Source organism: Apium graveolens, chromosome 6 (assembly GCF_009905375.1).
Source record: "Apium graveolens cultivar Ventura chromosome 6, ASM990537v1, whole genome shotgun sequence".
Lineage (NCBI taxonomy): Eukaryota > Viridiplantae > Streptophyta > Magnoliopsida > Apiales > Apiaceae > Apium > Apium graveolens.
In genome coordinates, this window is record NC_133652.1 from 167377267 (window position 1) to 167389819 (window position 12553).

Genomic DNA, 12553 nt, shown 5'->3' on the forward strand with positions numbered 1-12553 from the left:
GGGGACTCGGTGTTAATTTATTTAGTTTATGTACTTACCATCAGTGGTCATTAGGATTCATTGATTAAGACTTGATACTTACTGCTTCCGGTTGTGTTCCAGGTACTCTAGCGAGCGTTTATGTAAACACGTTCTCGCATTCGCAAGAGAAATCTGGATAAAGCTGAGAAAACCGATAAAGCTCTTGACTTTCTGAAGAAGATAGTTTTTGCAGATTCGGATAAAGAGAGTGAAAAGAAAGAACATGAAACAATGGGTGATCGTCTAGCTCAAGCTAATCAAGCTCTTATGGACTTTTCTCGGCCTAAAATTGATGACATTCAGTCAAGCATCATGCATCCGTCTATTGAGGCCAACACTTTTGAAATCAAGCCGGGCACTATTCAGATGGTGCAGAATTCTATTTCTTTCGGAGGGGCTGCGACTGAAGATCCCAACATGCATATCAGAAATTTTATCGAGATCTGTGGTACTTTCAAATATAATGGTGTTACTGATGAGGCTATCAAGCTGAGGCTTTTCCCATTCTCTCTGAGGGACAAAGCTAAGGACTGGTTACATTCTTTACCAGCTGGGTCCATCACTACTTGGCAAGATCTTGTGCAAAAGTTTCTGGTGAAGTTCTTTCTAATGGCCAAAACTGCAGCTATGAGGAGTGCTCTTACTCAGTTTGTGCAGCAGCCAGGAGAATCTATGTGCGAGGCTTGGGAGCGCTACAAGGAGATGTTGAGAAAGTGTCCACATCATGGAATGCCTGACTGGTTGGTGATCACTAGTTTCTATAATGGGTTGGGGGTCCAATCTCGACCCATGCTCGATGCAGCTTCTAGAGGCGCCTTGTGGGCCAAAAGCTATACTGAGGCCTATAATCTCATTGAAACTACGACTGCAAACAAGTATCAAAACCTAACTCAAAGGATGATGCCTGGGAAGGTAGCAGGTATTCTGGAAGTTGATGCAGCTACAGCTATTGCAGCGCAGCTCAAGGCGCTGACTATGAAGGTCGATTCTTTAACCAACTATGGCGTAAATCAAATAGCTAGTATCTATGAGATTTGTGCAGGCTCTCATGCTACGGATCAGTGTTCTCTTGCTAATGAATCTGTTCAGTATGTGAACAATTTTCAGAGACCGCAGCAGCCTGTGCTCGCTAGTTATCATCCTAATAACAGAAATTATCCCAATTTCAGCTGGAGCAATAATCAGAATGCTATTCAGCAACCATATCAGCAAGCTACAAATAAACAGTTTAATCCACCTGGATTCCAGCAACCTCGGCAATTTGCTCATAGGCAACCATATCCTCAACAAGGAGGTGCTGCTCCACCTTCTAGTGCTGATTTCGAGGAGTTAAAGCTGTTATACAAAAGTCAGGCTGTTTCTATCAAGACCTTGGAAAATCAAATTGGACAAATAGCCAATGCCTTGCTCAATCGTCAACCTGGCACACTTCCCAGCGATATTGAAGTTCCAGGCAGGAAGGAAGCTAAAGAGCAAGTCAAAGCTGACCTTAAGGTCTGGAAAAGTTGCTGATGCTGAAAAAGCAAAAGATGTAGAAGTTGAAGTTGTAGATGAAGAAGGAATGCAAAAGGAGAAAGAGGCGGAACCAAGGAAGACTACTATTGAACACACTCTGTCTGAGGGTAATACAGGGGAGAAATAGCTCTATCCTCCACCACCTTTTCCTAAGCGATTGCAAAAATAAAAGCTGGACAAGCAATTTGGTAAGTTTCTGGAGGTGTTCAAGAAACTTCACATCAACATACCTTTCGCTGAGGCTCTTGAGCAAATGCCTAGTTATGCGAAATTCATGAAAGGTATTCTTTCAAGGAAGGTGAAACTGGATGATCTTGATACCATTGCTTTAACGGAAGAGTGCAGTGTCGTGCTGCAACAAAAGTTACCTCCAAAGCTTAAGGATCCATGTAGCTTCACCATTCCTTGCACCATTGGCAAGTTGTCATTTGACAAGTGCCTTTGCGATTTGGGAGCAAGCATCAATCTGATACCGTTGTCTATCTTCAAGAAGCTCAATTTTCCTGATCCGAAGCCCACCTACATGTCTCTACAATTGGCTGATCATTCGATTACATACCCACGAGGCATTATGGAGGACGTGCTAGTAAAGGTGGATAAGCTCATCTTTCCTGCAGATTTTGTCATTCTGGATTTCGAGGAAGATGAGAAGATTCCCATAATCTTGGGAAGAACTTTCTTGGCTACAGGCCGTACCTTGATAGATGTGCAAAAAGGTGAACTCACTATGAGGGTGCAAGATCAAGATGTGACATTCAATGTGTTCAATACGATGAAATTCCCTATGGAAGATGAGGAGTGCTTCAAGGTAGATTTGGTCGATTCTGCAGTTACTTCAGAACTTGATCATGTGCTAAGGTCTGATGCCTTAGAAAAAGCTTTATTGGGGGATTTTGGCAGTGAAGATGATGAAGGCAATGAGCAGTTACAATATCTAATTGCTTCTCCTTGGAAATGGAAGCTAGACATGCCATTTGAATCTCTTGGAAATACTGATCTCAAGAATGCTGAGAGAAAGCTCAAACCATCTATTGAGGAAGCACCTACTTTGGACCTTAAACCATTGCCTGAACACTTCAGGTATGCTTTTTAGGTGATGCATCTACTTTGCCTGTTATTATTGCATCTGACCTTTCAGGTAGTGAAGAGGACAAGCTCTTGAGGATTCTGAGAGAATTCAAATCGGCCATCAGATGGACTATAGCAGATATAAAAGGGATCAGCCCTTCGTACTGCATGTATAAAATTCTGCTAGAGGAAAGTAGCATGCCGACTGTTGAGCAACAGCGAAGGCTTAATCCTATCACGAAAGAAGTGGTGAAGAAAGAAATTCTAAAATGGCTGGATGCAGGAATCATATATCCTATTTTTGACAGTTCTTGGGTGAGCCTCGTGCAATGTGTACCTAAGAAAGGAGGTATTAATGTGGTTGCAAATGAGAAGAACGAGCTCATCCCCACTCGAATAGTCACAGGTTGGAGGGTATGCATGGACTACAGGAAGTTGAATAAAGCCACGAGGAAGGATCACTTCCCTCTTCCATTCATTGATCAAATGCTTGACATGTTGGCTGGTCATGAGTATTATTGTCTTCTGGATGACTATTCGGGCTACAATCAGATTTGCATTGCACCAGAAGATCAAGAGAAGACTACTTTTACTTGTTCATTTGGCACGTTTGCTTTTCGCAGAGTTTCTTTTGGCTTATGTGGTGCACTTGCCACTTTTCAGAGATGCATGATGGCTATATTCTCTGATATGATTGGAAATAATGTCGAAGTGTTCATGGACGACTTCTCCGTTTTTGGAACTTTGTCTGATGAATGCCTGAATAATCTCTGTTTGGTTCTCAAAAGGTGTGTTGAAACCAATATGGTGCTCAATTGGGAAAAATGTCACTTCATGGTGCAACATCATTCTTGGGCATCAGGTCTCCAGTAAAGGTCTTGAGGTGGATAAAGCCAAGGTGGGTGTCATTGATAATCTTCCGCCACCTATTTCTGTGAAAGGAATTTGTAGCTTTCTTGGTCATGCGGGTTTTTATCGGCATTTCATCAAGGACTTCTCTAAGATATCTAAGCCGTTGTGCAACTTGCTCGAGAAAGATGTGCCTTTCAAATTTGATGATGAATGTTTGGCAGCATTCGAGACTCTCAAGAAGAGTTTAATCACACCACCAGTTATTATGGCACCTGATTGGAGAGAACCTTTTAAGACGATGTGTGATGCAAGTGATTATGCAGTGGGAGCAGTTCTTGTGCAGCGGAAGAATAATATCTTTCATGTGGTCTACTATGCTAGTAAGATGCTAAATGGAGCCCAAATGAACTACACCACTACTGAGAAAGAGCTTTTGGCTATAGTTTATGGTTTCGAAAAATTTTGATCTTATCTACTTGGGATAAAGGTGACAGTGTACACTGATCATGCTGCCATCCGTTATCTGGTCTCAAAGAAGGATTCGAAGCCTAGACTTATTCGTTGGGATCTCTTACTAGAGGAATTCGAGTTAGAGATCAAGGATCGAAAAGGCACTGAAAATCAAGTAGCTGACCATCTCTCTAGATTGGAGAATCCCGTTTCTACTTCACATGATAAGACATTGATCAACGAATCTTTTCCTGATGAGCAGTTGTTCACAATTCAGGAGGAAGAGCCATGGTTCGCAGATATTGTGAACTATCTTGTTAGCAATATAATGCCTCATAATATGAATGCGGCTCAAAAAAAGAAGTTTCTGCATGAGGTGAAGTGGTACATGTGGGATGAACCACATTTGTTTAGATAGGGAGTTGACCAGATCATCAAGAGATGTATTCCACAGCTTATGGTTGACATTATGGTGGTGAAAAAATAGCAGCTCGCATTCTTCAAGCAGGTTTTTTATGGCCTACGTTGTTTAAGGATGCACATCAGTTCATTTTAAGGTGTGATCATTGCCAAAGAGTTGGGAATCTTTCCAGAAAGGATGAGATGCCTTTAAATGTGCTACTTGAAGTTGAGGTCTTCGATGTTTGGGGAATCGATTTCATGGGACCATTTATCTCATCCGGCAATAATCAGTACATCTTGCTGGCAGTCGATTATGTCTCGAAATGGGTAGAATTCAATGCTCTACCGACTAATGATGCAAAGGCAGTGTTGAGTTTTCTTCATAAGCAAATATTCACAAGGTTTAGAACGAATCATAAGTGACGAAGGGTCGCATTTCTGCAATCGTAAGTTCACTTCTATGATGCAACGCTACAATGTGAATTATCGCATTGCTACTACCTATCATCCGGAAACTAATGGTCAAGTTGAAGTGTCTAATAGAGAGATCAAGCGCATTCGAGAGAAAGTCGTTTGTCCGTCAAGGAAATATTGGTCTTGGAAGCTCGATGAAGCTGTTTGGGCTTATAGAACAGCATACAAGACTCTACTTGGGATGTCCCCATTTCAACTTGTCTATGGTAAGGGATGTCATTTACCTGCGGAGCTTGAGCATAAGGTTTATTGGGCATTGAAGAAGTTAAACCTTGATCTAGATGCAGGTGGGAAGAAGCGAATGCTTCAGTTAAATGAACTTGATGAATTTCAACTTCAAGCGTACGAAAACAACAAAATGTACAAGGAAAAGGTAAAAAGGTGGCATAATAAGAAGCTAACGCTTAAGTCATTCATGTCGGGGCAACAAGTTCTTCTATTCAACTCTCGTGTCCGACTTTTTCCTGGAAAGTTGAAATCAAGGTGGTCTGGACCATTTATCGTCAAAACTGTGTTTCGACATGGAGCGGTGGAGATTTTTGAGAATGATCTGGGCCAAGCATTCAAAGTAAATGGTCTGAGATTGAAGCACTATTATGGGGATATGGCAAACCGTGAAGTGGTTAGTGCCGTTTTATTGTCAACTTGATCGCATGACTCCACGTCAAGCTAATGACGTAAAAGAAGCGCTTCTTGGGAGGCAACTCAAGATATGAGACCATAGGACACCTTAGAATATAGTACTATATCCAAAAACCCAAAAAAATCTGAAAAAAAAGTTACAGAATTTTTTTTTCCAGTAGCCTAGCACGCAACGGCGTGCCAGCAGGCGACGGCGTGCTGGTAGCACGCGACCGCGTGCGACCCTGACTTTTGAAAAATCGTTTTTAATGTAAAAAAAATTCAAAAAAAAAATCTAGTTTTATCAAGAGTATTCCAGAAGCTATATCACCCATTAACCCATGATTTCTTCCCATACTTTGCCGCAATCCCCACTCCTAATCAAATTTTAACCTTAATTTTGCCCTATAAATACATACAACCTCTCCATACACATCCCACACACTTTCAACTCTACAAAATCTCTCCTACACATCAAACACAAACTCTCCAACTCTTACTCTCAGTTCTCATGGCCCCAAAGAGATCACGAACTGTGGGTAGCAACAACACCAATCCGACTACTACTGATTCTTCGAGGAATACTGTCGCGAGGCCCCGATTGTTTGATAGGGCTGCTGAAGAAGAGTACACCAAGCATCTTGTTAAGCCTATTATGAGGGAGAGGGGGTTCTTGCCATCTGGGAGGGATGGTGAGTTGATGTCGACGATTACTGGGAAGGGAAGGATTACATTTTGCGAGTCACCTGAGGTGGTTCCGATGAGTATTGTTCGCGAGTTCTATGCGAATGTCAAGGCCGACAAGAATGAATTTTATGTTGTTCGTGGGCTTACTGTTGACTATCATCCCGAGGCGATTTGCCTTGTGGCTGGACAGCGACAAAGAAAACCACATGAGGAGCACTGGAATTCAAAGGCCACTGAGGACTTTGATTTGGACTTGATTGTTGCTACTCTCTGTCATCCGGGCACAGTGTGGAAGTTCAAAAGGGGATCCAACGATTATCATACTTTCCTTGCTGCCGCGATGAACAGGTATGCTCGTGCTTGGAATGCGTTTATATGTGCTAATATTCTTCCTTCTTCACATGCACTTGAGGTTACAGTGGAAAGGGCGATGTTGTTGTGGGGGATTCTGAATGATGACTATGTGGACCTTGGTGAGTACATATACCAAGGGATTTTGAAGTTTTTGAGGGGAAATCGCAATACTCTATCCCGTATGCCTCTATTGTCATGAAGGTTTGCAAGGCAGTTGGAGTCCAGTGGCCTTCTTATGAGCAGCTGCAGATGCCGGCCGCTCCTATTGATTCATCGACTTTGAATGCGATGCAGGAGTGGACGGGTGGAGAGCCCGAGCCACATGGTTTGGGGTATCGGTTTGATCACCTTCCAGGAGGAGTTCCAGCAGCTGGTGCTACCATGGCTAGGCCCAGTCAGGCTCAGGGAGAGGCAGGCTCTTCGAAAGCCCAGGGAGAAGATGGTTGGGGATTGGCTAATGTCCAGTACAAGAGGCTTTCGAGGAGGATGGATGTGATGTATGAGTCGCAGAATCGGTTTGCGCAGGAGCTCACCCAGGCACTTGGGACTGTATTTAGAGGCCTTGGAGCTAACATCCAGTGGCCCGTTTTTGGTGAGGATCTTGTTTATCCACCTCTTGACACTCCACCCTCTGAGGGTGATGATGATGATTCGTCTGAGTAGGTATACCATGTGTTCCTTTCTATTACCTTCACTGGGGACAGTGAAGATTTTAAGTTTGGGGGTAGTAGTTAAGGAATATATTTGTGTGTGTGTCATGTAGTTGCATATTCATGATAGTTTAGTTCATATAGCTGCATATTTTTGCCATATAGTTTTTTTTATTTATAGCTTTATTTATCATGTCATATAGCTCATGCATATGCCATGATCCCTTTGTGTTGTTTTACCTGTTAATATGTGATATTGATGCGAGTGTAGTGATAGCGTTAGAGTGAAATCTTGTTAGGTTGACATGCATGCTAGAAACACTTGTAATTTCACTAAGTCTTAGAGTATGCTTAAGGACTAGATCATTGTCATGGTTTGATGGTTTTTGAGGTCAATCTATTGCTTATACTTAGAATGCATGCTAGGCTCTTAATGATAAAAGACATGAAAAGGTAAAAATTGGAGATAGAAAATTGGAATTCATTGCTAGTTGTGGCTAAGCGTCAAATGGCTAGTAGCCGGCTTGTATTGTATACGAGTAGTCTAGGGTTGAGGAAGATGGAGCGAAACACACTTGCTCAGAAATTTAAAAAAAATATATGTGTGAGAAAAAAGAAAAGAAAAGAAAAAAAAATATATGCATAATTGATCACGAGTGGGCTCTTTGGTATTTGAGTTATTAAGTTCTTAGGGGACTTTGTGCCTAGTGACCTAAGGCTTTTATAGTCTATGATCCGCTAACCTAACGCTCGTTAAATGGGTACCATTGCACAAGTCTTTTGTGGACCTCACTCATTGCACGATCAAATAAGCATTTATTTTATGTGTTGAATAAAAGCATGAATATGAAATAAACTCCAATAATCTTGTAGTGTTATAAGTCATTTTGTGTCTAAAATATATTCTTCGTATAAGCGTGTGATTGCCTTGAGGATAATTAAGTTATGATGATTGATCTAGTTTTGTAGCATATCTGTTAAGCATTCGCACACACCACGTTTCTAGTTGTATGTTAGCTTTCATGATTTGATTGATCTTTAGTCTCCTAATTGCATTTGTTGATATGTCATATGTTGGTTGGTTTAGTCGTCGTGAGGGGATCGCCGCATTCATATAGTTGCATTCATGCATGTTTATTTCTGAGTTTGAGTCTGTGATGCTTGAGGACAAGCATCGATTCAAGTTTGGGGGTGTGATAAGTGGCATTTTATACCACTTAGAGCGTCTCATAACAGCTTGAATTGGTGTCTTGGACTCAAGTATTTTATATATTTGACGCGTTTTCTAGTGTTTTTGCATTTCAGGGTATAACTTGCTTAGATAGGTGGTTTTCATCAAATAAAGCTTAGGGGTGATGAGCAAAGAAATCAGCATAAACAGGAGCAAAATGAAGAACTTTCCAGAAGAGTAGCACGCAACCGCTCTCCAGGAGCAAGTGACCGCGTGTCAGCACGCGACCGTGTGGAGGGAGCAAGCAGCCGCGTGCGTGCGGAATTTCAGATTCTGATTTTATTTGTTTTCAATTCTGTTTGGGCTTCTGTTGGCGCGGTGACTCCTGGACTCTTATATAAACCTTATGGGAAGACGTTTTCTTCAACCAGAGCGAAGGCAAGAAGATTGAGAAGACCGTTTTAGCACACAACAATGAAGAAGAGGAAGCATTATTTTATCTTGTGATTTTTTTAATTCGTTATAACAGGGGATGCTAGTTTTCTTTATGCTTTGAGCCTTAATACTCTTATGACGTACTTCATTATTTATTAAGTATTTTTTTTAGCCTTATATCGTTGTGTTATTATCATGCTTTCATATGAACTCATGGTGACGATGAGTTCTATTATGGGCTAATCGTGATCATGGGATTCTAGCGGATTTACTATGGAATTCTTTAGTTAATTGTTTAATACCTTGGTATGTGGTGATTGTGTGATATCTAGTATAGGTTGTGCTTATTCGTCTTATATGCATCGCGAACATGTAAGATAGCCTGTTAATCTCTTGTGAAACGACAGTGGATCTTGAGATTTAGAACTTGCCATGCTAGCATGGGTTCATGTGTTGTATGCATGATTAGTGGGTAACTCTAACTATTTTACTTGCCCTGTGTAATCATCATGAATAACTTGTGCTTAAATCGTTATGTTGTCAAATTCTGTAGACATATAGGGTCTCAACATAATTGATGCCTATTCAACTTCTATCTAAATTGTGGATGCTTGGTAGAATGGTATTCGTACAATGAAAGTTGGCGTTTATCAGTTTCGTGTTGTTCGATTAATATCATAACCATTACATGCTAAGGTTAATAACAATAATTATTGAATGAAGTAGTAATGAAGTTAGGATCTCATGTGTGTTTAATATTTTTAATTCAAGTGTTTAATTCTCGTAGTTAATATTAGTTAACCAACCTTAATCGCTATTGTCTTGGCATTGAAGAATAATCACACATTGGTGAGTAAGTGTTAATTCAATATAACTAATCAGAGTCTCTATGTGAATGAACTAGAAATCATTCTATATTACTTGTGAACGCGTATACTTACGTGAATTATTTAGCGCATGCTTTTTGCCTAACAATTTCACACAAATTAACCGGATCCGCAGAGACTAGCTAGGTTTCTGATTAACTATGCTAGACTAATCGGTGAAGATAGGGTGTGCAACCGAATTAGCCACTTACGCAACGTTATCCAATATCTGATTCATTTTATCCAGTTTCAAAATCACATTTTACCTATCTCTTTTTAAAACCATTCTGTCACAGCTCACTATTTAAAATCTCTTTCCATTTTTAATCACATTTTAAAGATAGATACTTTTAGTAGTTACTTCTCTCCAAAACATATTTTTAGCAACATTTTCAAATACAGGGGAGACGTAACTTAAAATGTTTATGTTCCTGTTCGAAAATTAAATAACATTGCATTCATATATACTGAACCATAAGAGTATGGTCAGGGGTACTTGCCTTGCAGAGCTTTACCACTATCACTGACTGATTTTGGACTGAATTGGATGCTCGGCTTTATCGCCTTACTATCAGACTATCCTGGATCCGACTTCAACACTTAGGTCCTTCGATTGGAACCTTGTTGAGTTTGTCGACTGATCAATAGATTATCTTTAGTCCAACGCCACTCTCGGGCCTTCCGACTTTAACCTATAGAGTCGAAATACCCTACGTTAGATGACTAGGTATGCTTGACATATCCTCGCTAGACACTTTACCCAAACCAAAACAATTCCCGACTCGTAATTATACATATATTATTATTATATTACTCACAACAATTAGGGTTCTCATTCTCGAAAATCGGTTTAGTGTTCGTTTCCAGAAAGGCGAATTTTATCTTATAATATGAAATTTATCGAACAAAGTTACGGTTGGAAATGAATCAAAAAATTTCCAAACAAGTTTTAAAATATCATAAATAATCCAAAGTTATTAAGAATAAATTTTTATAATTTTTAAACTATTTTTGAAACGCAACTCGGACCCGCGTTTAACGATTAAACGAACCAACGCCCGGGTGAATTTCATCCCTAAAATTTCCATAATAATTTCAAAATTTTCAAAATCATCCAAACTTAATAAAATATGAGTTTCATAATTTTTGAGACATTTCTGAATTTAATACTGCATTTGCTTTTAAATATAGTCAGAAAATCATACTTCTAAATTTTATAAAATCCCAAAAATAATTATTAAAATTATAAAATTATAAAAACTATTTTAGAGACAATCCAAATATTTATGCAAATAAATTTGTATTAAATCCACTTTTAAAGTGAAAACAAATAAGTACAACTCAATAATTAATTACGCGCACAACCCTGAACACCAAAAATCACACATAGATAATAATCAAAATGACACATAGCTGATAGAAGCTATACAAATATTTTATTTATTTAACTCGAGACCTAACAACATCTCTATTCCCACTTTCTCTCAATAGTGTGGGGACCCACACTTATGTCCATACAAGGCTTCGCAAGGTAGCATTCCCCTACTAGCATGATAACTATTAGCATAGAAAAACTAAATCAACGGTAGCTGACTACCTCAGTTTCCTTTTGAATCCAAAATATATACTTTCAACATATCTTATATTGTCTGAATCGTCTTTTCACTTTGACCCTTCGTCTAAGGATGATAGGTGGTGCTCATTTTCAACTTAGTTCCCAAACAGTCGAACACCTCTTACTTCTTCCCATCAGTTAAAGCTGGAAAGTAATCTCATATCTTCACTTCTTCTCACCTTCAGGTATTTGAACTTCACATTCCACTCTTTCCAATTCTTTTATTAACTCTTCAGTGATCTTAGTCACATTCAATCCTTTCCTTCTACACAGGGCATCTGTGACTACACCGGCTTACTTAGGTGGTGTTTAATGGAATAATCGGAATCCTTTATTAATCTCAACTAAAATTCATACTTGAAAACTTAACGTATAGTTACTTCCTTTCTAATCTTCGTGGAGAAATCCTTGGGTGTTCTACACAAACTTTCTTAATCCTTGAATAGCTGAGGATGTTATCAATAAATACAATTTGCTTATCCCAGTACCCCTTATACACCATGTTCTTTAAATCCTTAGAAACTGGTAATACACTTGTTATTCCACATAATATCACCAGAACTTGCAAGGCTCATAACTCGTTCTAATCGCAGTCTTTGATATGTTCTCAAGCTGGATCTTAAGTCAACTTCGAGCAATAACACGCTCCTTAAGTTTGGTCATATAAGTAATCAATTCTAAGTAGGGTTACTTATTCATATTTGTCAGCTTATTAAACTTCCGATAACCCATACATAAGCTCATACTTTAATTCTTCTTTTCCATAAACAATACTGGTGTCCCCCACGGGGATACATCTGGTATGATCATTTCTCTTTCCAATAACTCTTGTAGTTGCTTAACTAATTCTTTCATTCCCGTTGTCCATACATCATAGAGTCTTTGACACAGGTTTGGCTCAGGTTACTATATGAATGAGAAATTCTATCCCATAATCTAGCGTACTCTTAGCGATTCATCTGAAGAGACTCCCGGCATTCATTTACTACTCAAATTTCTTCCAGTTTAAGTACTTTCTTCTTCATATCTCGACATATGGTGGATCTACCTTATATCATTGGCTCATTAACTCCTTCTCTCGCATGATTGGAAGAACTTCTTATCTTGCTTCTACCCTTAAAATTTACCCTAACATTGGCTTCTGTGCATTTTTTACAATTCACTCCTTCTGAAAATCACTCTTTGCCTTATGACAGGACAACCAATCTGTTCCTACAATCACATCGAACTCTTCTAGCTCGAAGGGTGTCAAATCAATTGAAAAAGAATATTTGTGGGTTCTAACGGACAGTTAAGACAAAGGTGACTCACCGAAAGTCTATCTTGGTTGACCACTTTTATGGTTAAAAGCTCGGCTAAGTCTTCTAATATC

The 12553-nt window shown here is 39.4% G+C and overlaps 1 non-coding gene across 1 annotated transcript; it reads right to left on the reverse strand.

The window, feature by feature from the left end:
• Positions 1-645: 645 nt before the first annotated feature.
• On the reverse strand, positions 646-752 carry LOC141669227 (small nucleolar RNA R71). Its single transcript, XR_012553517.1, has one exon. It is a non-coding gene; the product is annotated as a small nucleolar RNA R71 (small nucleolar RNA).
• Between the last annotated feature and the right edge of the window lie 11801 nt (positions 753-12553).